Source organism: Lampetra fluviatilis, chromosome 5 (genome assembly GCF_964198595.1).
Source record: "Lampetra fluviatilis chromosome 5, kcLamFluv1.1, whole genome shotgun sequence".
NCBI classification, from domain to species: Eukaryota; Metazoa; Chordata; class Hyperoartia; order Petromyzontiformes; family Petromyzontidae; genus Lampetra; species Lampetra fluviatilis.
This window is the reverse complement of record NC_136279.1, coordinates 11,166,669-11,194,431: the sequence shown is the minus strand read 5'-3', so window position 1 is coordinate 11,194,431 and position 27,763 is coordinate 11,166,669. Positions and strand designations below refer to the sequence as shown.

General features: G+C 40.6%; 1 long non-coding RNA gene across 1 annotated transcript in view; it reads left to right on the top strand.

The window, feature by feature from the left end:
• LOC144932220 (uncharacterized) overlaps positions 1-27,763 on the top strand; it is a 91,114-nt gene that overhangs the window by 17,099 nt on the left and 46,252 nt on the right. The window contains exon 2 of the long non-coding RNA XR_013636866.1: positions 9,974-10,066. This is a non-coding gene — a long non-coding RNA (uncharacterized LOC144932220). The remainder of the gene's footprint in view (positions 1-9,973; positions 10,067-27,763) is intronic.

Below are 27,763 nucleotides of genomic sequence, written 5' to 3'. Positions count from 1 at the left end.
TAACGAGCATCTGGGATGCCAGTCTGGCAGTCTCCAATATACAAGTTGGGGGAGGTGGGGGGCATAACTCACAGATAACATAATCACCAGGACACGCGGACCGAGAAACGAACGAATTTTATATGGAGGATGAGGGGATGAGGTCACTGGCAGTGGGACAACTTCACAATCCTGTGAGTGGGTGGAGAGAGTGGGAGGGAGGGTGGAAAGAAGGTGATTGACCAGGAGAGTTGAAAAGGAAAAGGCAGAAAAGGGTTAGAGGAAAAGTGTGAGTGGGGGGGGGATCATGGCTCTTACCAGGTGACTGTTGGTCTGTTCAATAAACAGTTGTAACTATCAGTGGAACATCGTACCCATTTTTAAATGTGCGTGGATTGTTTTCCAACACACAAGGTATGCTGAAGCAGTAATCAGTTGGCACATTTGTTCACGTGACAACTTTATCCATTGGCTATGTTGGGTGGAGGAGGGTTTAATGACACATTTAAATTGCGTGATATGACTCCCCCCGCCCAGACATTATGCTTTTGGTATAAGTTGTATAAGTTGCAAGAAAAAATGGCCATAACTGTGCTCATTGCTCATTCAGAATATCCAACACCATCATCTCAAATACAAAATAACAAGGCACCGTGCTATCATTTGGTTATTTTACACAGTTGCTGAGCACGGATCCAAAGGCCCAATATTTTAAAGGGCCAGCAACAAGTAGCACTATCGTAGTTGTAACAAATTGGAGTAAATACCCTGCTTGAATTGAGAAAGGTTATATAAGAGGTTGGGATGAAAGATTATCACAGAACACACCATTGACTATGCCAAAAAATGTGCAGAGGAGGAGATTGTGAGTTGCAGCTGTTCAGAACGGACTTTGCTGGGAGCCTTTGAGGGATGCATCGATTACAGGAAGCAGTGAAGGAGAAAGTGAGGTGGCTCACCACAGACCCCTGCTGATTGCTCATATGAAGGTCAATTTCTTTATCTGCCATTTTGATGCATTGTTTTTATTCACAATTTTGGGTTGTCAACCAATTGCATAGGATTGAAAATGTTGCCTATAAGCACTGCTCACATTTACTGAATACATGAATAAATGATTGATAGAGAATGATTGTTAAATGTCGTGTGCAGTAAGGGTAATGCTATATATTTTAAGGTATAATGTGTCTCATAGATCTTCATTAAGATATATGAGCCACTTGTCACAGCAGACATTTGTATATATGTGGCAAGTAAAATTATTCTCCTGGTTCAAATTGACATCTTAAGAATGGTAAACCGCTTGAGACAAAGTGTTTGTGAAACGAAGACAATAAAACAAATATTTTCATTCTAGATTTGAAAGTTTTCGTGACTGCAAGGATCCATACTCTTTGCTTCTTTCGGTAAAGTCACATAGGTGAAAACAAATGTTTCTATATATTTCAGGTCAATACTCTTAATGTTTTCATTCGTGAATGTTATGCCATAGACATTACTTAATAGTGGATATTTAATTGTGCGTTCTCCTAAATTGGTAACGCAAGCGGTAGAATTGATGGTGTCGGTGCACTATGGCATTGCCTCGTGGGCCACGGGATTGTATTTGAATAACAGTCTTGCAAGGTCAAGAGATATCAGAAATGGCCAGCTTCTGAGAGCCGCCTGCAGTTAATTGGGGCTCCAAAGCACACGAGAGCGGATGCTCAGTCAAAGATGAGTTCGCTGTGACAACGGTACTACGCTGACAATGGAAGACATGCACGTTGACATTCGGGGCTTAAATACTCACCCATTATTATTCGTGCGGGTCCACGGGTAGATAGACCGGAGAGACTTGCATAGGCACGTGACTGGAAGCCGCAACCATAGAACGAGAGGTATGATGGATGTGCTGTGTCTGGTGCGGACGTTTTTTTCTGGATTTGCCGATCTGAACAGAGCCGGCTGAAAGGAAGTGCTCAAGACATTCTAAAAACATATTGTAAATGCTTTTAGCTGCGGAACTTGTTTCAACGTGTGCAATTTTTTTAACGTGTTTTCTAAAGAAATCAATTTGGTTCATCTTTACCACTCTTTTTAAAGCTTTAAACTTGAAACAAATATGCAATGATGTAAATTTTGTTAATGTTTGCTGCACAGTTGCTAAGTTTGATCTTGGCTCGAACTCGTAAACATTACATTTTAGGAGTTGCTAAACCCATTCCACGGTTATAAATTAGTTTTAGGGAGTTTGCCAAAATATAGTGCCTTCATTGGAATATGATTTTGCATATTAGGCTTTGAAGGCAGTCAGGGCGGGGGGAGGGAGTGGATAAATAGTGCTAGGCCAAGAGGCCAAATTAGCAACATAATTGGGTGAAGTTAATAGTGGTAATAATTATGATCGTTTAAATGTAAGCTAAATATCATGAGCTTTCAGAATACAGCCAAATCCTTCAGTCTAGGAGCAGTTCCCCAGGCAGACAGACCATATATTCAGGCTAACCGCTAATTATGTAGATAGTTGGATTCATAGCGTGATTTTGCTGTTGTGCTATAAATATACAGTGGTGTGTTACCACTACGTTTTGCTCGCTAATTACACATACAACTGATTTGCAGTGCAGTAAAGCACACACTTTTACAGCGGTAAAAAAAAATAAGAAATGGTAATTTTGCACGTAGGTGATTAATTTTCGTCTACAATGCGACTAATTCTGTGGACGAGTACAGTATTCGTGACTTAAAGCTTTCGTGACTGCAGGAATTCATATTCGTGGGTCTTTCGGTAAAGTCACATAGATGGGCTCAAAGAAAATAGTTTAAATGTTTTGTTATTTTCTTTGAGCCTATCTACGTGACTTTACCGAAATACCCAATAATATGAGTCCAGGTTTCGTTGGGCTTAGACGACTGTGATCGTGAAAATAGATCAAATCCAGAAATAAATGTACGAGGAACGTAGAACAGACCATTTTATAACTTTACAAGACCGTAACAATACAACCAGGATACGTAATACATTAAACTACACGAACAACAATATTTCTAAACGTTTTAAACTAATACTTTCTATTGTGATTGGCCAATCAATTTCTATACAATTAGATATATGAAAGAGGATGTACTCTTTCATTCATGAATAGTAATATACAGGATTTGCAAACTTAAAATCTTTTTTCAAATTCCCAAAAATATATCTCATGCTCACGTGTTAGTTGTATTTTTAATGATCGTGAAATTAATATCATGTGCGTTGGTGACGATGTGGGGAGGCCTTCAATCGTCAATGGATAGGCAATGGCCATTGAGGAGAATGTTGATGTTCGTGATATTCCTCAAGTAAGTGTTGACACGTGTTGTATATCATACGAAAAAAATCCCCTTGCTTGTGTATTGCACTCTCTTCTTATAATGCACTTCAATTTCCCTTCTGTCGTCTCTTGTCGCAAGCTCTTTATAACTTCGCTCAACGCGAGACACGTAATGACTCCTGTGACTGACACCTTTAATCATGCCACTTGTTGCCGGCCACTTGGTCTTTTAGGTATTTTTGGGGTCCCTACTCGGCGATGGTGAAATAAAGCGCTTGCACACAACGCAGTATGCTCACATTTTCACGTAGGTGTGAGTGGGAGACATGCATGGTTTATAAATACAAGTAACTCTGATTGAAAATGAATGAGTCACAGAGTGCATCATTACATGTGACATTTGCACTTCTTGCCTAGGTTCATGTCAGGGGGCTCATTACGGCGATTTGCAAATTGTATTGTTTTGTTTATGTTGGCTCAACAGAACTCTAATGAATGTAAATCAACGTGCATTTACATTACCAAATTATACGTACCACTATATATGCAATATGTAGTACAACAGAATCAAAATCTTTATTTCTAAGGGAGGAATCTGATGAGCTATGAAGCTCTATTTCGCAGATGTCCAGTAGGGGCACGGAGTCAGCATGTGACATCAACAAAATTACTTTTTCATGCACACATTTACATTTCTTAATTATGTTACAATTACATTGACCTAAAATATATATTTGTATTCAGTGCATAGTATTAAAAACTATGCACATCATCTTTGTAACAACCCTTTTGTCAATGCACTGCTGGATGAAGACCACCTCACCTGGCGTCAGTCGTGAGGATTGTTTGACCGTACTTCACCATGTGGGTAAATGCAAGTCAGTGAAGAAGGCGGGGGCGGGCAGGCCCAGGACCGGTTTAAATATCACTCGCTACTGATGTTAACCATAGGGTGTATAAAATGTCATGAAATAACATTTACGATTTAAACACCCAAACATATTTTTTTTTGCCATATCATGTCTAGTACATCCATTACACTGGCTGCTAAAGCCACGGTAGGTCTCCGAAAGCCTGTCCATTAAACCCTGGCTCTCCCAATTCCACATTCCAGGTTTTGGAACAGAAGGCAGCTGCATGGCAGACTGGTATTTTCAGAGCTCGAGCAAAAGTTGACCAAGAGAAGTATCTGTACTCCTTGGCTGATGAAGTTGAGTCGAGACTGTTACACAACGACATGGGGAGGTGGTGGCCATACAGCCATGGCTCCTATCACCAAATTGGATGGCTCTCCTTGCTCATCGGTGATGGAAGTTCTCACAAGATGGACTGAGCATTATGCAGCAGCACTGAACCATCCACCAGCAGATGCTTGTCCCGAATTGGCAGATACTGCAGCTGCAAGCCATGCTGACTCAGACTGTCAAAGCAACACAGACCGTCCTACATTAGAGGAAGTTTGGCATGCCATCATGAAGCTTAACAACGGCAAAGCAGCTGGGCTAGATGGTATTTCTCCAGAACTGTTGAAGGGTGCTCTGAAGCCTATCGGCAAACTGTTACATCAGCTCTTCATCAAAGTCAGGATGTCCGGCAAGGTACCCGCTGATTGGAGAGACAGCATAATTGTTTATCTGTATAAAGGGGACGAATCCTGTACGGCATGCAGCAATTATAGATCGATATCCTTACTGTCATTACCGGGAAAGTTTCGTATATGTGTACTTCTGGCCAAGCTGCAATCACTCCTGACAAAACACCATCATCCACATCAATCAGGATCCACAGCTGGTCAAGAAACGATGGATGATGTTCTTGTAATCTGCCTACTTGTAGAACTGCACCATGAGTTCGACCACCCATTGCATGCCGCTTACTTTAATTTGAAAGTGGCTTTTGACTCTGTGGATTGATCGGCTCTCTGGTCTACCTTTAGAGGAATTGGGGTCCCTGGCATCTTGCTGGAGCTTGTGAAAGATCTGCATGCAAGCGCAATGATGACGTCACCCTGCTGCTGCTCTATTTAAGACCGGGAGCAAGAGGAGAGCCTCACCATTCTGGCAAATTGAAGCTGATTGTAATTACCAGCGAAACGTCGTACTCAAATTTTAAATGATGTTGAATCACTCTTCAACACACCGGTGGGCTAAAGTGAATTGTTTGTCTATTGTAAACGTGACACATTTTTTACTGTTTGGCCGTGTCGGGTGGTGGAGGGTTACGACACACTTATAATTAACGCGATCTAACCCAAAAACCATTAGTATGAACAAGTGCAAGGGTTGGTATCGGGTCTGGACTTTTGCCACGATTGAAGACCACATCTGGAGTGTCTCATGGACGCGTCTTTGCACCGGTGCTCTTCTGTCGGCCGATTGACTGGATATTTCAAAACATCACCCATGACCTTGGAGTCAGGATTGGCCGGCACCATTTCACTGACCTCGACTATGCTGATGATGCAGCCTTGTTTGTTGAGAAGCCTGAAATATTCACACCAGTCCTCCAACATTTCCACAATAATTCAAGAAAAAAAAGACAATTTTTTTCTTGGCAGAAAACAAAGTCCAGAACTTGGGCTCCGGACCTCCAGAAGCACCCTGCTTAATCAACGACAATGATGGCAGAGCAGTGGAGGAATTTCTCTTTCTCTGAGATCTGTACAGAACACTGATGGACGATGTAGACCTGATGTCATGCACCGGAAGCCTGGCGTCAGCAATAATGAATGGTCTGAACCGTACTTGGTCTGAGAATCGTTTAAGTCTGGACACAAATCTGAGTCGACCATTGCTGTGTTTTGTCACTCTTGTTGTATGGTGTGGAGGCCTGGACTTTGCTTCAAGCTGATTTGAATCGGCTGCATTCCTTCCACATGCGATGCCAAAGATGCCGTCTTGGCATCCGATGGTTCGACTTCATCAGAAATGTCACCATTGCATCTGCGACCGGTCTCATAGCAATTGAGAGCTTAGTTCGAGGGAGACGGCTGTCACTTTTTGGACACGTTGCCAACCTTGATGCACAAACTCCAGCAAATTGCACACTTCAGTTGGCGGTTGACGTTCGAAGTGGACTGCGACCCTCAAAGGAATGGCACCACCCCCGTGGTCGCCTCCTCGATATGCGGATCAAATATTTTTATCGAGACACCAGTATGGCAGCAAGAGCAGTTTATGCGAAAGCTGTCGCAAGAGGGCACACGTTCGGTACAATGGTCCTTCGCTGACTATGCATGATGATTGAATGAATGTCTCGTACAATCTGTATAATGTTCTTGCTTGAATGGGTTAATTCAGCAAAAATCTGGTCCCCTAAGTGTGGTCGGTTGTCCGTGGCTAAGAAAGACCTCAATTAAATGATATTAAGGGAAATCATCAAATTACAGTAATTGACTTCAGTTCCTGATTTGGAGCTGGCACAAAAGATAGGCCTCTCAAAACATGAGTACAAGGACTTATATGATTGTCAAAAGATTAAGTCTGTGCACTCTGGGCATTGGTGTGCCTTCCAAAGTTCCACGTGTGTATCAAAGAGCATTTGGTAGGACACGACTTGTAAATAGGAGCGACCCCTGCTACCTGTCGTGGGGTGCATTACAAAGTGTGATCCAGCTCCTGCTGTGTGACTGAGCAAACTTTCATGCTTTGTTCCTGCAAGGAAACTTTTCTCATCAATTACGACCTGGGTCAGCTCGTTTTGTGGGGGGCGGTGGTGGGGGTGGCGGGGTTGAGAGAACTTCACGTAGAGATAAAAAAAAAACTTGACAACACCACTATAATTAATGCTACATTGCTAACTTGCCATGGCAAATGGATGTCATTAAATTGGATGCTCGGTTTAGTGGTACTTGTAGATTAAAATGAAGGCTTAATCAAGGGCAGATTTAAAAAAAAGTGGTCACATATGAATGGAACTCGCAGGAGTTAAGCTTTACATTATATTTGTTTTTCAGCTGTAGGTTGGCTGATTAAAAATCTCAATGAAACACGCTCGTGTTAATAAAGACAGGGAACATCCGAGAGATGTAATCTTTTTTGCAAGGAGCCTATGCCTACCCTGGGTTGACTCAGCCAAAAACATCGACCTCATTGACTCTCTGAGCATTGTTATTATGGAAATAAACACTGGTTGTTATTGTTGTTGTACAACGCAACACGGTGTTCCATGGCAGTCTCTTTTTTTTAAGTTAAAGGTGCAGGCTTGCAATTATTTGCTCATTGCTATTGCTGGCAGAAGGGCATTCACTCGAAGGAGGTCTATGAAGCTCAAAAAGAGGGATGTTTGGATTCCTCCAAGTTAGCCAGATGTCTTGGAAGATGTAAGCGTACCCACACTTGAGATCCTATCACACACGATTAACTTATTGTGGTGGACCCTTATACTGCTGGGTGGAAAGAGGTGGGGGGGATTTAATAAAGTTACCCATTATTTCACCTGCCGCACCAGGAGATCGAATTTGTGACCTCTGGATTGCAGGTGATGTTGCAAACAGCATTTGAAACTCCGAAAAAATTGCATACATTTTTTAATGTAGCTTGCATGTTTTAATATGTACCGCTCTTTAAGAGGCTTTCGAAGCAACCGTTATTTATAATGTGGCCCTTTCAACGTTATTATTGAGCAAATTGGAATTTTTAAAAAACCTGTTATTTCCTCTTCAGAATACATTTAGACTTTACAGATTAGGATCTTGTTGAGCTGGATGTTTGGTTTTTGATGTCTGTTTTGATTCCAGTGATTGCTTTCGAAAAAATGACCTCAAACCTTAACATATGGGATGGAGAAGTTAATGGCGTGGAACGGTGAGGGAATACATAATAATCAGTTTGGGTACATGTACAGTCCTTTTGTCAATCCACTGCTGGATGAAGTCCTAGCCATGCAATGTGGGTCGTTGGGGTTATTTGGCCATACTTCACCGTGCTGGTCAGTGTGGGTTGGTGAAGACAGGGAACATAGAAGTACAGTGCAATGATAGATTTTGCAATACTGATCTCTGCTGCCCACAATGTAGCTCCTGTTGTGCACGATTGTTATCCATGCAAACACTCACCATCCATGCACAACCCTGCTTATTTTTTTTTACATATGCATCATGCTATCATGAAAATGGTTGGTTAGGGAATGAGGTTATTATTACATCCCAATAAATACCCATTACATTTGCCCATGCTCAGAAGTCAGAACCAGGGAATTGTGAAGTGTACTACCCTGAATATCCAAATGCACGTGCCGCATCACGAGAAGCAATAGAAATTGGACGAGCACAACTCCAGCAGTAATCAGCACTCGTCCAAGTTGTCGGTATGAATGTAGTGTTCCTATGACATGGCCAGTGTGACCAGATCCGAAAGCTCACACGATCATTGATGTGAGCGAGGATGGAGTGTCTAAATACATTTTTGCAGGAGCTCAAAAAGGTTTTTAAATCGGCAACACCCCCTGGTTCCCCTTACTGAATGTGTGCAATATTCTGTGAGTCGCGTCTATTCGACAAGGTGACAGAGGCAGAGAGGGGGAGTAATGGAAACTCTCAGCAGGGAAGGAAACTATATCACATGTGCGACTGTGATGAAGGCAGGGGTGCAGCTGGTGGGTGCAATGGGTGTGAGGACACCCCCAACACTTGAAGACATGGCTTGAGACACCTATACCATTATAGATAAAAGAGTCAAAATTTTTTCTCCCTTCAACAAGGTGGTAAAAATTTGTAATTCTGCTAATGACGGGACCTTTAAATACACAGTAGTGTTTTAGAAATAAATTCAGAACAGAGTCGGTAGTCAGTAGTTCCATGAATTTAGAATGAATATAGTAAGGTAGAACTCTGAAGTGGGGGCCGAAGTTAGCGGGTTATAGTCATATATAACCATTAATGGCTTTTATCTCGTGTGTTACAGTATTTGCTGATGAGAGATAACTTTGTGATCAGAATATAACACTCATTGATTCGGTTATCTACAAGAGAATCAGTTTTAAAGCTCTCTATTCTATCATGCAAATATTAACACCTTATTATGATTCTACTTTTACCCTCTTTAGCTTAAATATTTCAAGCCTTTTTCATATGCTCGTGAAAAATGCAGAATAAGTGGATGTGACGAAATCAAACAACTTAGTTGGGGTGTATATTAGAATATATTAGACTAACTTTTCGTACATTATACTAAAATGGAATTTTGCTCACATTTGTTCTTTCCTTATGCAAAAGTAAATTTTTTTTAATGTGCACGTTATTTATTTCAATTCAGCAACTGCATATAAGATATTTTTTAATGGAAGCACTCAGTGGTTGGACATTATTAGGCAGTAGCTGAGCTTCCATCGAAACAATACAACGCATTTATTTTAGCAAATAGCAGTGCAACAGTGTTGAACATACTATTTATCATCTTTTGTTGTGTTGAGACTCTAAAGGTAACGTGGAGGAATTTAAGGCAGTGTGTTTAGTTTGAATTTTCCTCGATGGCAGCTGACGTGTTCTTATTTCAGGTGTTTCCTGGAAATACTTGATAAACCACATGTTTAAATATAACCTACGCTAGCTCCATTGAAAACTTGCATAATCTGATTTTGATTGAGTTGGACACAATAACATATCTTCTTGAAATACCTTTTTCAACTGTATTCCCCAATTATACCCCATTTTGGACTTTTAAGAAGAGTAAGTGTGTTTGTGTATGACACGTCCCTAGAAGCCGTAATGGCAGAGAGGCGGCCGATGGAGGAAACGCATCTGTGAGGACGTCCACCGCTGAGATGGAGCAATGAGATCGTCTCGTGTGCAGGTACAGGGACATATTGTTGCATCACAAGACGGCACGGGATGGTGACTGCTTGGGGGATGCCTTCATCCAGCAGTGGATAGACCATGGATGATGAGGATGTTAAAATTGTGTTACCTGTGTTTCGCAGGGGCTGGTATATCACAGCAGTGCATCAACCTGTGTCAGAGCGCAGCCTCAAAGGTTGAAGTCACAGAGCGACTTCATGTCGAGTCCTACATCTACACTTGGCACACCGTGCAAATGCCCTGCAAAGAGTGGTTCGTCTATAGTCAATGACATCGATATAGTCCTTCCTCAGATTTCGAATTTAACTCAGTTGTGAAGAATCAGAATGAGTGTGTTTAGCTGTGCATGCGGATATTGGTGAAAAGACTTAAAATCGCCACTCTTGTGAACGCAGTTTAATAATGGACATACGCTCTGACCCGAAGCCAGTCAGCCACCTTCAACTGTTTATCTTTGAATATGAGGTGCACCGTCTAATGTCAGTGTCAGGTAATTTTTTTAAGGAGGTTAGGCCCAGAAACAGTTCAAATATCACTGTTAACCATGGTCAAAAATTCTGGTCACCAAATTCCTCATAGCACAGTGCACTACCATTGCATGACACTCCTCTACATATATACAGTAATACCCCTTTCAAAATAATATTTCCTAACACATACCCATTTCTAAGATAATTAGTGCTTCCGATCATTTAATATGATAAATAAATATATGTTAACTACCTTGCCTGGTGTTTCCCCTCGATTGTGTACTGCAGTATAACACTGGTGTGAACGTTTTTATTATTTCTTAAAAACAAATATATATATTTTTACCACTTAAAGAAATGACACATACGCTCATAAATTGGTCACTGCTGGAGATTTACTTATTGGTTACCACTAGAAGATAATGCAATCACCCCCCGGGCCCTGTATTTGGGGTCACCCTACCCCATCCCTCCCATCCTCCCCCAATTCCTAATCAATGCTGTTGATATTGCCACAAAATACAGTAAACGAGCCTACGCCATTAACTTGGATGGCGAAAAAGCATTCCAAAGAGTAGAATGGAAGTTCCTGTTCAGCGCCATGGAATAAATTCGGGATACTGACCCAATTTGTCAAGTGGTGCCAGCTATTGTACTCGGACCCCTGCGCAATGGTCTCCACCAACCTAATTGTTTCAGGAAGGTTCACGCTCACGCGTGGAACTCGGCAGGGCTGCCCCTTACCCCCCCCCCCCCCTCCTGTTCACGCTATCCATAGAGCCCCTGGCTGAGAAGATGAGAAAAAGAATAGAGATCAAAGGGTTATCCTTACGAGGATCGAGAGAATAACATCAATCTCTATGCAGACAATATACTATTAACCACCACCGAACCCGAAACCTCAATCCCGGCCCTCCTGAAGGAGATTAAGGAATATGGAGAAGTGGCAGGATATAAGCAAAATGTAAACAAATCAGAAATAATGTCCATCTCTCCAGACTCCCAGGTCCTCTAGATTTCATTGTCCTCCTTTCAAATGGTGCCCCAAGAGGATGAAATATCTCGGAGTCATCATGCCATGTCGGCTGAGTGAGATTTTTCTGGTGAACTTCCCCCTCTACTCTAAGAGATAAAAATTTCTCTGGCAGTGTGGAATGGTGTCCCATGGTCTCTTCCTAACAGGGTGCACTTGACGAAAATGATGACCCTCCCTAAGCTATTGTACTGCCAGAGAATGATTCCAACCCGGATCCCTCAAACCTTTATTCTGAAATTGCACTCCCACATTTCTCCTTTCATCTTACCCAGACAAGGAGTGAGGGAGGAGTTGCTCGACCGGATTTTGGAAAATAATACCTCGCAGCCAGCTTGCATACCATAAAGCATTAGATCTCAGAGGAGTGTGGAAAAAGTGGGAAAAGACCTCAGTCTTGCCATGGAATCTGGAAGGTCTCGCTCACTCGCGTCCCCTGGAAAACCCCTTGGGCATAAATCCACTAGAGATGGCGACCACTATGCTTTGGATATGCAGAAACAGACTAACCCAGATCCCGAGGGGATTCCGCTCCTACTCCCCACTTTGGAATAATCCGGCACTGCGAGTTGGAAACAAGGGAATCAGATGGTCTGATTGGAAAGCAGCCCAGATTCATAGAGTCGGGGACCTTCTGGCAGATAATGGCTACATTGGGACATTCCAATCTATTCGATCTAGGTAAAACCTCCCAAATTCTCAATTCTATGAGTGCCTTCAGATTCGGAACGTGATCACCAGAGGAAGTGGCAGAGATCTGATAGCACCCCCTCCTGCAGTAATAAAATGGCTCCAGTCGGATAAAGAGAGATACAAACTATCTGAGGCATACCGGCTTTTGCTGTTAGGGACGAGTAGTGGACAACCTCAGACCCTAGCGCAATTGGAGCAAATAGCGAATCGGCCAATCCCCAACAAGACATGGAGCCAGATTTGGAAATCCACCTCCCAGGGGGCCAGATCCCACCCCCTGAGAACTATCCAATTTACATTTCTACATGTGGCCTACATGACTAGTCAGAGGAGGGCCAAGTTTGGTGCTGCCTCATCTCCAGACTGCTCGAAGTGCCCCCCGGGTGCAACACACGATTTTCGAACATGCTTTCTGGTCATGTCCGACTATTGCTGAGCTCTATGAACATATAATGGGGGTATTCAATAAGATTCATCATACATCTGTAAAATAAGTCTGGAAACTACCCTGTGAGGTCTAAGAGAAGTGGGGCTGACTCGAGAACAGAACGTTTTGTTGAGGACTTTCAATATAGCGGTCAGGAAAACCATATTGAATACATGGAAGAATCACGAATCCCCCTCCCATACTCAATGGCTGAATTCATTAGTACCAATTTCAGCACTGGAGCATCTGAGCTATAAGCTCAGAGACAAGGAAGAAGAATACAATCTAACTTGGCCACCCCCCCCCCTACTGTGCCTGCTCTGATGAGTCCATTGTGCCTGATACAGTCGATGTCCCTGGTAATACCTCCAGAACGTCAGCATGTTGCAATGTACGTTGTGAGGGAGCATGATGTGGAATTTGAATTATTTTATTGTAAAAAAATACCTCGCCTGGTATCCAGGTCGTGGGTTCGATCCTGACCCTGATGCATATATATTTGGAGTTTGCATGTTTTCCCCTTGGTCGTGTGGATTTTTCTCCAGGTCCTCCGGTTTAGAAGCATGAGTTTAGAGTATTTGGCTGCTATAAATTTCCACATAAGTCACTTTGTTGAACTATCATTGAGCCATCATTTGTGGCCAGGTCGCTTCTGAAAAAGGCCATATAGGTCAGTTGGCCTTACCTGGTAAAATAAAAAAAATATGACAAATCGATTTCCATAACCATTTTAATAGATATAAACTACAGAATATTATGTCCAAATAAATAAAAGAAACAATAATTTTGGCAGAGAGATTTTTTCTGACTCACCAATTTGCAAGATGAAATCGTGCCATCTCTAAACTAAATTTGCATATGTGAGGGAAATTAAGTATGAGATTTAAAAGAGCATGCCAGGAAAATTGGCTAAATTTGTTCTTCACTACTTAAATTTTTTCATAATAAATCAATTCAATCTAGTTTAATTCATTAGGCCAGAATTTGTAATCATCTGTGGAAAATTAGCTCAAATAAAAATCTGTTTATTCTTCATGTCATACAATAATATCAGAGTTTGATGAATACGTTTTCTGGATTACAAGATGCCCTTTTTTGCGTGCAGAATTTTAATGCAAAAGCTGCTGGTGCTTATCTGGTATTGTGTGTGTGAGTAGATCTGTATAACGTTATTGACAATAGGTACGATTTTGGGGTGCATCTTAAACTCCGAAGAATCTTAATACCCCGAGAATATGGCAATTAAAATTCCGCAAAAAAGAAGCCATTGTCTTTAAAATATTACATATATAAATCTATAAATCAGTATGGCTTGCATCTTGTTTAACCTATTCTGTGCAATTATACTATACCTTCCTGTTACCATATTCTTGGGTCTTTCGGTAAAGTCACGTAGATAGGTTCAAAGAAAATAACAAACAATAAACCAAAAACTACGACGTTTCGATCGCAACACAAGCAATCGTCATCAGGATAAAATTGCGGGAAAGTTTCTGAGGCAGGATGTTTTAAAGGTTTGAAATGGGTGTAGCCCAAGGGTCATAAGCGAAGTGGGTGGGGCTAGTGGTGTCAAAGTGAGACATTTGCATGTCAATGTAAGATCGCAGAGCCACCGCCACATACAGAACCGGCCCTAGACCTTTGGGGGCCCGAAGCAAAATTTGGTTGGAGGCCCCTTTGATGTATGATTTTTTTCACCCACTAGCTAGCAGTGACTCTAGGGGGCCCTCTGCTGGCCACGGGGCCCTTTGCAATTGCAAGGGTCGCTTAGTGGCTGGGCCGGCTCTGGCCACATACATTGACATGCTAATCTCTCACAATACAATGGCCACCTCCGCAGCTTCGTCGTCGTAGTTTTATTGTTATTTTTTGTTATTTTCTTTGAACCTATCTACGTGACTTTACCGAAAGACCCAAGAAAATGAATTCCTGCAGTCACGAAAGCTTTAAGTCAAGATTCTCCCTTTTACGTTTATCCATTTTTATACCACAAAGATTTATGCTAAAACATTCCGGCATTTTATTCATGCTCATGTACAAATCCTGCCGTGTCAGTCTCGGGGGTTATTTTGACCATAACTTCACCACACTGGTGAGTGCAGGATGGTTGTGGAGGGGGGTTGGGGAAGTCAAAAACTGCGTCCAATATCACTCACCAATGATGCTAGCCATGGAATCGAACTTGATCTCTGGGTTCGTCGTGCTTTGCCATAGGCAAGTGGATTGACAAAATCATCATCGATATATCTTTCATTGCTTTTACATTTTCACTTTTACAAGCATATTTTTCCCCTCAGTTTTGATCTTCCAAATTGATCATGTTTATTATTTTCACAACCATTGAAATGCTTTTTCTCTTCTTCTATTACATTTTGACGCCTACACGTGACTGGTAGAACTATATTTATCATTATTGATTAACTCTCAACGTGTTTAGTTACTGAACCTTTTCAGTGTAGATCAGTGAGTTCTGTGGATGGTTTTTTTCTTCCCCTATGCTAAATGGAGTTATTTTATGTATTGATTTCGTGAGTGCATTCATCTGAAACATAAAAATCAATGTGCTGTGAAATAATTCAGAAAAGAATTGTGCATTTCAAAGGCTGCAACGTCTTCATTATTAATGTAGGCTATATTAATATCTCAATGCAACATATTTGACATGTAAAAAAATACTTACACTTTTTCATTTTAGCAGAGTAGGTATATTGCTTTTAATGATTTTCAGTTTAGTATTTTAACATGTGCTTACCATTCTTGAAGCTATAATATATCAGTTGTATTACTCAGAATTATTTTTGCACTGGTAAAAACAAAATCCCCTAAATTCTAAAGGCAACCCTAATTAGACACACGTTATAAAAAATATGTCATCGCCAATTACACACAACCCATCATGTCTTTGGGCTACGGTTATTGATAATGACTTTGCTATGTGGTGGTACTGGTTTAAATAGGTACTGTAATTGTGTTACTTGGGAATGGCTCAATGTATAATCTAATCGGTATTGGTGGAATGTTATTAGCACTCTACTTGGATTTGGTGCAGGTACTAGCTACACCGCAGGATCGTGAAAGATGATGATGGCTTGGAGAGGCCTTTACCCAGCAGTGGATTGGTCCTGGTTCATTATGATGACTATACTTGGAATCAGGTGGCCAATAATCTGAAATTGCCTCTCATACCTTGTTACCATACTCTAGCTCAGACCATCTATGTAAAAGCCTAATCTAATTTTGTTGAGAAAATTGTGTTCTTTTATTCTGCACTGTTATGGAGTAATCCTCGAGTGAATGGCAAACCCGACTTATATTGCAGGAAAAAGCAGACCTAAACAACAAGATTAAATGTCGCAACTTTGAAATATGTGACTGTGGTCATGTACCCTTGGAAACTGAGGAGAAGACCTAAGAGCAGATGGTGGGATACTGTTGGGGAAGATCTTGGAGGTCGTGCATCTCCTGTGCGGCAAATTCAGCATTTAGCAGAGGATATAACACGCTGGCGATGCATAATCACATCAATTGCTTTGGCCAGGAGGATATCTTGATCTTTTTGTTCACTGCTACGTTGCACATTTGAGTTATGTAGGAAACCGAATATTTTTATCTAAGCAATGGTGGCCTACAAATGGCAAGGCTTTGAGGTAATATATTTTGCTAGTTTGTACAGCACTATGCCTAATTTCACTCAAACTCCTTATTTTCTTCCACAGGGACACTTGTATGTTGCAGCAGATCGTATATGATCATCTTCATCCACACTTGATTTACAAATGTAAATGTTTTATTATACAGGGTGCTTACATTTTTTTTACACTTCTGATAATTTGCAACAATACCACAAGAAATGTGCCTCCGGGCTCTGGAGACCACCTGGAGAAGATTCCAGGCATATGTTGACAATAATGGCGAACCAATGCAGATTCTGTGACTTTTTTAAGCTATTAACATACATGTGTTATCATGTTACAGTATATTATCCGTTCTTTTCCATTAAAAACGATAGTCCCATATAAGTGGTAACGCTTTTTAAGCACCTTGTTTTGAATCTATTAAACTCTTGCACAGACCACTGATGGACAAGTAGACCTGATAACATGTACCAGATCGACCTGGCCTGAGGAATAATGAATGGTCTGAACTGCAATTGGTCCCAGAAACAGTTAAGTCTGGGCACCGATTTAAGTCGACCAGTGCTGTGTTGTCAGTTTTGTTGTATGGTGCGGAGGCCTGGACATTGCTTTAAGCTAACTTGGATCGGCTGCAGTCCTTCCAAATGCTATGCCAAAGATTCCTTCTTGGCGTGCGATGGTTTGACTTGGTCAGAAATGTCACCATTGCATCTGCGACCCATCTTATAGCAACCGAGAGCTTAGTTAGCGGGAGACGGCTGTTACTTTTTGGACACGTTGCCCATCTTGATGCGCACACTCCATAAAATTGCACACTTCCGTTGGCAGTTTACGTTCGAAGTGGACTGCGACCCTCTAAAGAATGGTGCCGCTCCCATGATCGCCTCCATGTTATGTGGATCAAGCAAATCACTCAGGTCACGAGTATAGCAGCAAAAGCGTTCTATGCGAATGCGGTCACAAGAGCTCACACGTTTGGTGCCACGTTCCTTCGCTGACTATGCGTGATGAATGAGTGAATATTAAACTCCTGGTTGTGACAACTAGAAATTGAAATTGGTAAGCATGTGCAGTTTTACAAAAACACGACGTTGATCATTCATATTTTACACAGCAAACAAGGGGAGAATCCGTCATGCGATAGCGACACAGGGAGCGTGCGGAGGAATAGATTTGCACGAAATGCCCCGGAGAAAGCCAGTGTCTACTCGATAAGACACGAGCAGCTAAATACTGTCATACTGCTCCTCATAATAACTGTTGGATTAACACAATGGAAATAAATCCCATCACGAGCAGAGTATTTCAGAAATGTGGGTCACTATAAGTTCTCCAAAACACACGAGACCATGGTTACAATTATTTGTAAATGCCAATTGCTTTGACAGTCACACGAAGGAAATTCCTCGAAGACCATAAGATTAACAGAATAATTAACAGGATAATAGTATTGCATCGAATTAATACAATGGGGGGGGGTGGGGGTGTTCATGCTCACGCTTTACCATTTGTTCTAATATTTTGCTGGAAAACAAACAATGTTGGTGTTGTCGAATATTTGGTAAGAATCTCAAGCCATCAGTCAATGCAACACAATATAACTTTTTAGCATCTATTATTTCCTATGGGAAAAAAGCAAATCCATCACAGTAATAAGCAGCTGTTGATGTCAGGGAACAGTTTGTTTATAACCCACGTCGTGAGTGACAGCTGGCTGATTCCGCGTGCTGGGAACAGGATGACGACCCAACATATGGCTCGTGTTCGCGATGGCAATACCCACCAACAATCCCACGCCACGTGTCTGTTAGGCACAATGACGTTATTGAGGTTTGCATTTGACGTTGCTCGAAGAGGTTTAATACCCTAGCAAATTGAGGGAATTGGTGGTGTGCACCTGTAAGCCAGTGTTACGGAGGTGGGATTGATGGGTTGCTTTGAGAATTACTACACGTGCGGTATATGCACAAACGAGGATTCAAGGTGGCCAAGGTGGCAGTGTAACAAGGGGCGTTAGAACCCTCTCTTACGGGTGGAGGTTTCTTCCACATGCAAATACCTGTGCACCCAAGGCCAAACATCCTAGAGAAAGCCCCTGTGGAGTGTTGTGACTCACACGTGAGGTTATTCATGAAGTTGCCTGCAACAATGAATTAGACATCCAACATAAGGCATGGCTATTTGTTCAGTATATATATATTTTTTCTCTTAGTACAATGATCATCAACGTTTTTGTTATAGCCAACACGCCCCCAGGTTATTAAGGCCATTGGAGACATAGATCATGTCCACGCTCCTAGTCAACACGGTTCAATTGAATTACAACTTATGGACAGTAAATGCCTTTTTGAGTAACAACGCAACATGGACGAAGCCAAATATTGGGTATATTCACGATGTGTATTATTGTGTTTTTATCGTCGCAATGTGGCGGTCATGTTCCCCACGCACATTCTAAATGTGTCCTGCACAGCATCGATGCCGAAACCTGTCCCCCGCCCCCTCCTAGAGCCGTTGCCTTAAGTATCTATAAACACTGCGCACATTTTGATACAATGATCTGGATTGCATGTCACATTTAATTAATTGTTTGACAATATAATTTTTGACAACTTAATTTGTTTTATTTTTAGAATTGTGCAACATAAATTGAAGGTGGCTGCTGTGTGCGCTTATAAAATTACAATACCGTAAAATAAAGTACCAATTTACTCTGGTACTCGAAGCCATCCAATATCTGTGCATATATGATGCACGCTATAAAATGTTTTGTAAACATGCTTACCATTGTTTATTACAGTACATAGTATATACACCTCCGATTAACATGGTTAGATATGTACTGTGCAAAATATGTTCAATATATAGGAACATTACGTGCACGGAATGGAATGCCATTCAATGTTTGTATTGTAAGCCTTGATCAGTATAATTGCATTCCAACTTGAAAATTCCATAATTGAGCTAGTTGTTATATTGCAATGCATTTAAAGGAATATTTGTGTTGATCAAACTTATGAATTGACTATGTTGATTTTGTAGTGTCCATGTTACATTCTAGATTTGAAGTTTTCGTGACTGCAGGGATCCATACTCATTGGTTCTTTCGGTAAAGTCACGTCGGTATAAAATAAAATAAATTAAATCACGACGTTTCGATGGCAACACAAGCAGTCATCATCACGTGGGAAAACCACAGCAATAATTTTTTTTGCTGAAGTGGGAGAGAGAGTTGCCGTGTTAAGAGGTTATATAGGTAAGAAAGGGGGAGGAGCAAGGGGGGAGAGGGAGGGGTGGGGGTGTGGGGTTGGGTGTGGATGTGGTGTAGTGGTACCCGGCAGATATGATAGACGACAAATCTGAGCAGCTGACTTTTGAATACATTTTAATCTATTTAAACACTTTTAGAAACGCGAGCAAGCAAGGCATTACAGTAATCCAACGTTCATTTTAAAAAAGGCATGCACCAGCCTCTCAACAGCAGGAAGGGACAGCATAGGTCTTTATCGAGTTTGTGCTGCGTAATTTAAAAATATATATATTTTAGTAATATTGCGTACGTGGGCATCAAATGTCAAACCGGTTCTAGGATAACACCAAAGTTTCTTACCTCAGCGAAAGACATAATTAGTCCCCTCTATGCCCATACTAAACCCATCCAATTTTAGCACTTAATATGGAGAGGCTATCAACAATCTCTGTCTTATCACAATTGAATTAAAGAAAGTTTAGGTCACATCCATAACTTGACCTCAGCAAAACTACGTGATAATATGGAAAGTGCTACTTTTGCATTGGTCAGTCTCAAGATAAAGATGTCAGTCATCCGAAGCAGAAGCCAGGGGTATTGCACTCCGTGACCCATTGCTCTAAAACAATATCGGACGGCACACATCTGAGAGAGGAGCTGCTACACTTGCAACGGGTAACTTCTCAGCAATGGATATACAAGGACAGAGATTCTGCGAGCCATCAAATTAAGCCACGTCAACAGGATGCGAGGAATGGACAAGACCCACGCCTTTCTGCCATATGTCAAAGGCACCACTGACATAATTAGCAGCTATCTCACGAGACACAACATAGAGACCATTTCCACAGTCCACCAGAAAATACAGAAAGTAATCAAATCACCCAAAGACCAACTACCACTACAAACAGAAGCCATCCACCTATCCTGTGCGGCACATGAACAGCCGCGAGGAGCAAGAGAGTACATGCAGCTGAGCTGCGCCTACAACACACTGAGAAGCCAGCAGTGGCTTCTCACACATTGGCAAAGCAGCACACCATCAACTTCGAGACAAGATTAGCGAGCTGGCTGCCCGTTCGCCGGAAGGGCCCACAGTTAGTCCGCGAAGCGATCGCAATTCCTAAGACCACGAGAAACATGAACCGCAAACAAGAAGGACGAGTCAAAATCAGCAGCACCCGGAAACCAGTATTGAAACTAATAACTTGCTGACCCGCCCCTGCGGGGCATCTGTGAAAAAGAGCTTCATAGCTCATCAGATTCCTCCCGGATGAATAAAAAAAATTCAGATTTTAATCTGGGACCAAGGTGGAGGGGAATATTAACATACAATACACATCTACAACGCAATCGGTGATTACGAATCAATAATACTTATCACATTCTTGTAAGTCACCAGGACTTCTTGTATAAGCAGGACTGTAGGAGCAACACCTCAGCTGGGTCATGCTGCCTGACGATGCCTGCAACATGGGAGGTGAAACATCGTGAAGGTGAAAGCAGCAGCGCTATCCTGAAGAGTAGGTCTTAAAAGTATTTATCATGATTTGAAATCGAATTTAATGTGATTCAATAGGCTTTGTGTACAAACTAAATGCATCCGGTATGTTAATCGTGCAACTGTAATGCAATTGAAGTCCTCCCTGAGTATACACAAACTCAAACACTACCCTTGCAACTGTGTAGGAAAATTGTTCTTCTTACTCTTAGGTTTTTTTCGGTAAAGTCACGTAGGTAAAAATAAATAATAAAAATAATAGAAATAATAATAGAAATAAAAATTATAAATCACGACGTTTCGGAGGCAACACAAGTCTCCGTCATCAGGTGGGACCGTCACAGCCAGATTTACTGTAACTAAATCTAGCTGTGACGGTCACCGTCATCAGGTGGGACCGTCACAGCTAGATTTACTGTAACTAAATCTAGCTGTGACGGTCCCACCTGATGACGGAGACTTGTGTTGCCTCCGAAACGTCGTGATTTATAATTTTTATTTCTATTATTATTTCTATTATTTTTATTATTTATTTTTAGCTACGTGACTTTACCGAAAAAACCTAAGAGTATGAATCCTTGCAGTCACGAAAGCTTCAAATCTTGAATTGTTCTCCTTGCTAGTACATTCAGTAATAGCTAAGGGAAAGTCCTCATTCTATTGAAAGCTGAAGAACCCTTAAATGTATAAAGCCCCAACATATAGCTGATATGCAGCATCTTAGCGGTCGACAATAACAATAACATTATGCTGCACAGAATGATGTTACATAAACCAAAAAACTAATCTCAAATTGTTAGCAACAACAAACTGAACATCGTATGAGAGGGTACATACAATTATCTCGAAAAATTTCGATTTAAAGCTTTCGTGACTGCAGGGATTCATCTTCTTGGTTCTTTCGGTAAAGTCACGTAGAAGGGAAGTAATAAAATAATAAAAATAAAACATAATAAAATGAAATAATTCTCACGACGTTTCGGCTACAACGCAAGCAGCCGTCTTCAGGTGAAGAATGAGACACTACCAAGCTAGGAGCTTATATATAAACTGGGTTGGAGGTGGAAGAGCGCCTTAACAAAAAGAATGTGCATATGAAGAGGAATTTAGCATATTCATGGAAAATGCGTAGGAGGTGGGCGGGGGGGTTTCAAAGTCATATTATGCCCATGCATTATGCAGGATCAGCAGCACCAAGGGGGGGTGCAGGGAGTAGCATTAACAAAGGAAAGGAATGTTAATGATATATAGCTGCAGTTACTAAACAACCACGTAGAAAACTAAAGTATAAACTACATAAAAAAAAAACTAAAGTATAAACTGCATAGCACCATCAGTATACTTACTATACTCTACAATAAGCTGAGTTACTAACAGCAAGTAATACATTACAATTCTACGTCGTAAAAATTATATAATATGCTTCCATCTAAACTTTATTCTCTTACATCAGACGAGCATATACCGTACTATATACTGCCATAGATAAACCCAACATTAAATTATATACTGTATTGCTATAAACCACCCTATACCTTATACATTTCAACATAACACTATGTATTATTCTACCCACCCTAATGTGTATCGAAATGGTTTATTACGTCCTTCCAATGATTGCTAAGCCAGAATCCATCTTCTCGGTTAAAATTGTCTCTGTGTTTGTATATGTGGATCGCCTCATGAACGAATCTCTCATGATAGCCAGATGGCTTGCAGAGAACCTCTGTCTTGGAGAAGTCAATGTCATGTGAGCCCACTGAGTTGTAACAATGATCTGCCACGGCTGAGGTGTTTGTCCTACCGTGTTTCAGGTCAGCTTTATGTTCACGGATGCGGTCCGAGACATGTCGTTTGGTTTCTCCAATGTAACTGCTACCACAGAGGCAACTTAGTTTGTAGACACCAGGGTACTGTATGTCTGGAACCACATCTTTTACAGACGGTACCAGATCACGGATTTTATGTACTGTGTTGAATCGGATCTGGATCTTGTGTTTAATCAGGATTTTGGAGATCTTTTTTGTGACCCCAGCAATGTAGGGTAAGGTGATGGTCTTGAAAGGCTCCTCAACAGGATCCTTCTTGATGGTTGGAGTGATGGCTTTGCGGATTGTGTAGTCGGAGTAACCATTAGCCTTAAGAGCTTGGCGTACGTGTTTGAGTTCACTGGAAATGTGTTCATGGTCGGAGATGCATTGGGCTCTATGATATAGAGTCTTGATGGGGGAATTCTTCTGGGATGGATGGTGGTGGGAATCCGGTTTTAGGTATGCATCCGTATGGGTGGCTTTCCTGTAGACAGAGTGGCTCATTGAACCATCAGGTCTCCTTTTGATTAGGACATCCAAAAAGGGTAGCTTGCCATCTTTTTCGACTTCCATGGTGAATCTGATGGCTGGGTGTATGGAATTGATGTGGTCGAGAAATTGGTCTAGAGCAGGCCGGCCATGTGGCCAGATGACAAAAGTGTCGTCTACGTACCTCTTCCATTCTACGCCCGAGAAGATGGATTCTGGCTTAGCAATCATTGGAAGGACGTAATAAACCATTTCGATACACATTAGGGTGGGTAGAATAATACATAGTGTTATATTAAAATGTATAAGGTGGTTTATAGCAATACAGTATATAATTTAATGTTGGGTTTATCTATGGCAGTATATAGTACGGTATATGCTCGTCTGATGTAAGAGAATAAAGTTTAGATGGAAGCATATTATATAATTTTTACGACGTAGAATTGTAATGTATTACTTGCTGTTAGTAACTCAGCTTATTGTAGAGTATAGTAAGTATACTGATGGTGCTATGCAGTTTATACTTTAGTTTTCTTTTTATGTAGTTTATACTTGGTTGTTTAGTAACTGCAGCTACATATCATTAACATTCCTTTCCTTTGTTAAAGCTACTCCCTGCACCCCCCCTTGGTGCTGCAGATCCTGCATAATGCATGGGCATAATATGACTTTGAAACCCCCCCGCCCACCTCCTACGCATTTTCCATGAATATGCTAAATTCCTCTTCATATGCACATTCTTTTTGTTAAGGCGCTCTTCCACCTCCAACCCAGTTTATATATAAGCTACTAGCTTGGTAGTGTCTCATTCTTCACCTGAAGACGGCTGCTTGCGTTGTAGCCGAAACGTCGTGAGAATTATTTCATTTTATTATGTTTTATTTTTATTATTTTATTACTTCCCTTCTACGTGACTTTACCGAAAGAACCAAGAAGATATCTCGAAAAATGTTTATAAAAATTGTTATTCGAAAATTAATTGCATATGGCTAAAAAAGATGAAAAATAATATCTGTTTAAAAAAACAATATTAGTTTTATTTTGTAAATCAAATTTGCTTAGCCTTAATATTACAATCCTGTAATATACAGAATGAATAACAACGAGCAGTTATTGCAGCCCTTTTGTCAAGCCACTGCTGGATGGCCTCTCTGAAACCATATTCGTAATGGGGGGGCTTTGACCATACTTCACCACGCTGGTCAGGGCTAGTTTGTGAAGGACAAAGCAAAGAAAATGTATCAGTGGCATTGTCAATTGATCATGCCCTATGGAAGACCAGTCAGTCAAATAATTAGGTTTGTATTTGTTGACAGAGATAAAACTACAGTACTCTTTTGTGTCAATTTTATTTTCAATTAAGAATAATTATTTTTTACTTATAAAGCACACGTTACAAATGTTTTAAAAATAATTTTAAGTTCATAAACTAATATTTACCTCCGGACACAATAACTGATCTTACAAACATGTTTCAAAATAAAAATGTTATACTTTAAATATTTCGAATGGCGTTGAAGGAGATACATATTCTATACCTATTTACAAGCACTTAATTATGTAGGGGCAACAATTATTCTTCCTCATGCTTCCATTAATTGTCAACTAAATTTCACAATTTCAGGAGCAGCATCATAGCAGCAGATGCTCGGAAGTAACAATGACGTAAAAACGTGAATCATCTTCGCAACAACGGTCTTTAGGGATACTAGATCAAATATGGAAAAATAGAGAAATCTCGTTAACATCAAAAGCGAAACGTTAGAGCACGTCTGTTTATCTAGCAACGGAATATGGGTGTGAAACTTTAACTCTTCACAAACAAGAGAAACGGAGAATGTTTGCCTTCAAATTAAAGCCTCACAAAGAGCGGACAAAGAAGCCCTGGAAAGAATAGACATAGACAAATAATCAAGGATACAAAGCCAAGTATCACTCATTACGCACAAAGTGCTTGCTCAAGTGAACCACAACACATTGCTGATATCGTCAAAGGAGCATAAACCATCATGCAAACTGGTCATCCTCGAAGCGGCTTTTGGCTAACCATAGAACAAAGATGGTCACTGCATCGCACGCTTTCAGATGGGCTTCTGTGGCCGTCTGGAACGCTCTTCTGATATTAGGAAGCCACTGAAGCTATGTACTTTTAAATATAGATTGAAAACGAATTTCTTTAGAACTGCTTTTAGTGTTTAATTTGCTGTCCTTCGCCCACACCTCCGATTAGCACAGTTGACTATGTAGGGTGCGAAAGAAGTTCAACATGTGTACATACAGGTCAGGTACAGAAAACTGCAATATTATCGATACGTGACCGACTGCAACTCATGGTGATGGAGGAATCATTCGAAGGTGCTTAGGGAACAGGAAGACCGTGGTCTGGCTGGATGTCAGACATCAAACATTCGACTGTATGGAAGTTATCTTTGTTTTAAGGTCGGATACGTGAATATCTAAGGAAATTTACATCTGCACCGTGCACAAATAATGCATTGGTTGTAGGCGGTTAATTGATTGGTCATGTACGTAACATTCTTCTGCTCTGTACATTATTGTAATAAGATTAAAAGCAAGCATTACGGAACAGCTATCCATACTCTTTGGTTCTTTCGGTAAAGTCACGTAGGTAAAAAGTCATAAAAGTAAAAAATAAAAAAGTATTTTTTACATACTTTTTTTATTTTTTATTGTATTTTTTATTTGTATTATTTTTTAGCTACGTGACTTTACCGAAATAACCACAGAGTACGTAACAGATAATTTCACATATGTTTCTCGGAATGTTCTTATTCATTATTTGCTCGACCAGATGTTGCAATTTCTCATAAAAGCAATTTTGCACCTACATATAAACCGACAATTATTGGTTATTTTTCAGCAGGGAACACTGTGTTCCATAAGTCGCAAAGCTTATACGTATTGCATCCTCGAGTAAAAGTGGTGATAGTAACATTTATGGAAGAAAACACAATTTACATAATCTCTTAATCTAAATTATCCAAATTATATATATTTATCTTTTCACGGTGAGTGCGGATTCTGCGGTGATGCCGTTTCAACAAGTTACTCTTTTAGAGTGCTGTTTTTTGCTGGTCCCTTGACGTTTTGGGTTTTTGAGCCTGTGCTCAGCAACTGTTACATTTTTCGTATATTTTTTATTCAGTCCAGGTCAACTGAACCCTTTGTGCATTTGGGCAAAAAAACGACCACTTTTTTGGATGTCAGCTGAATTTGGTAGCCCCGATGTAGGAGTAAAGGTAATTTTGGGGTAGATCGCGTAAATATAAATGTGTCGTTAACCCACCACCACCCGACAACAGCCAATTAGTAAGGTTTGTTACGAAACAAAACGTGCCAATTAGTTACTACAGCACATCGGGTGGTGGTGGGTTAACGACACATTTATGTTTATGTAATGTAACCAAAAATAACCTGATGAATAATATTGCCCACGAAAGCGTCCATGTTAAATTGCTGGAGGATGTCGCAGATTCCACCATTACCTCAGGATTGTCAAAAAAGATGAGCACCGCCCTGTGTTCATTCTTGCAGGAAAACACTTCAAACTTTAGATTTTTGTACAGAGAATAAGTAGTGTATACAACAAAGGCATATGTAAAAATACATCGTTAGATTTTCTTGGTTCTTTCGGTAAAGTCACGTAGAAGGGAAATAATAAAATATTAAAAATAAAACAATAAAATTCTCACGACGTTTCGATTGCAACACAAGCAATCATCATCAAATTTTCTTGCTGTGGTTTTTACACCTGATGATGATTGCTTGTGTTGCAATCGAAACGTCGTGAGAATTTAATTGTTAAAAAAATTTTATTTAAATATTTCCCTTCTACGTGACTTCACCGAAAGAACCAAGAATATGAATCCCTGCAGTCACGAAAGCTTTAAATCGTTGTTAGATAGTTGAGATACATTTAAGATTTTTCTTTTCAGACGCTCAAGGACAATTTCTGAACAAAAACTAATAAGTGCCCATGGAAGTCTTCTTGGTTCTTTCGGTAAAGTCACGTAGGAGGGAACTAATTAATTAATTAAATATTAAAACATAATAACATTTAATTCTCACGACGTTTCGGCCACAACACAAGCAGCCGTCCTCAGATGAAGAAACAGAGCTGTCGGAAAGACAGCGCTCCAATGAACACTGCTAAGCTTGGCAGCGTACTTAAGCTGGGTGGGAGGAGGAGAGCACCTTGACAAAGGAGTTTATATTTCAACAGAGGAATTTAGCATATTGACGCTAAAGAACTGCAAGTACCCAACTATCATACAATAAGTTTAACACGTGTGAGGCTTTCGCGACCAATATTATTCATACTATGGGAACCTCATTTGCCAGTAAAAATATGATAATTGGTTC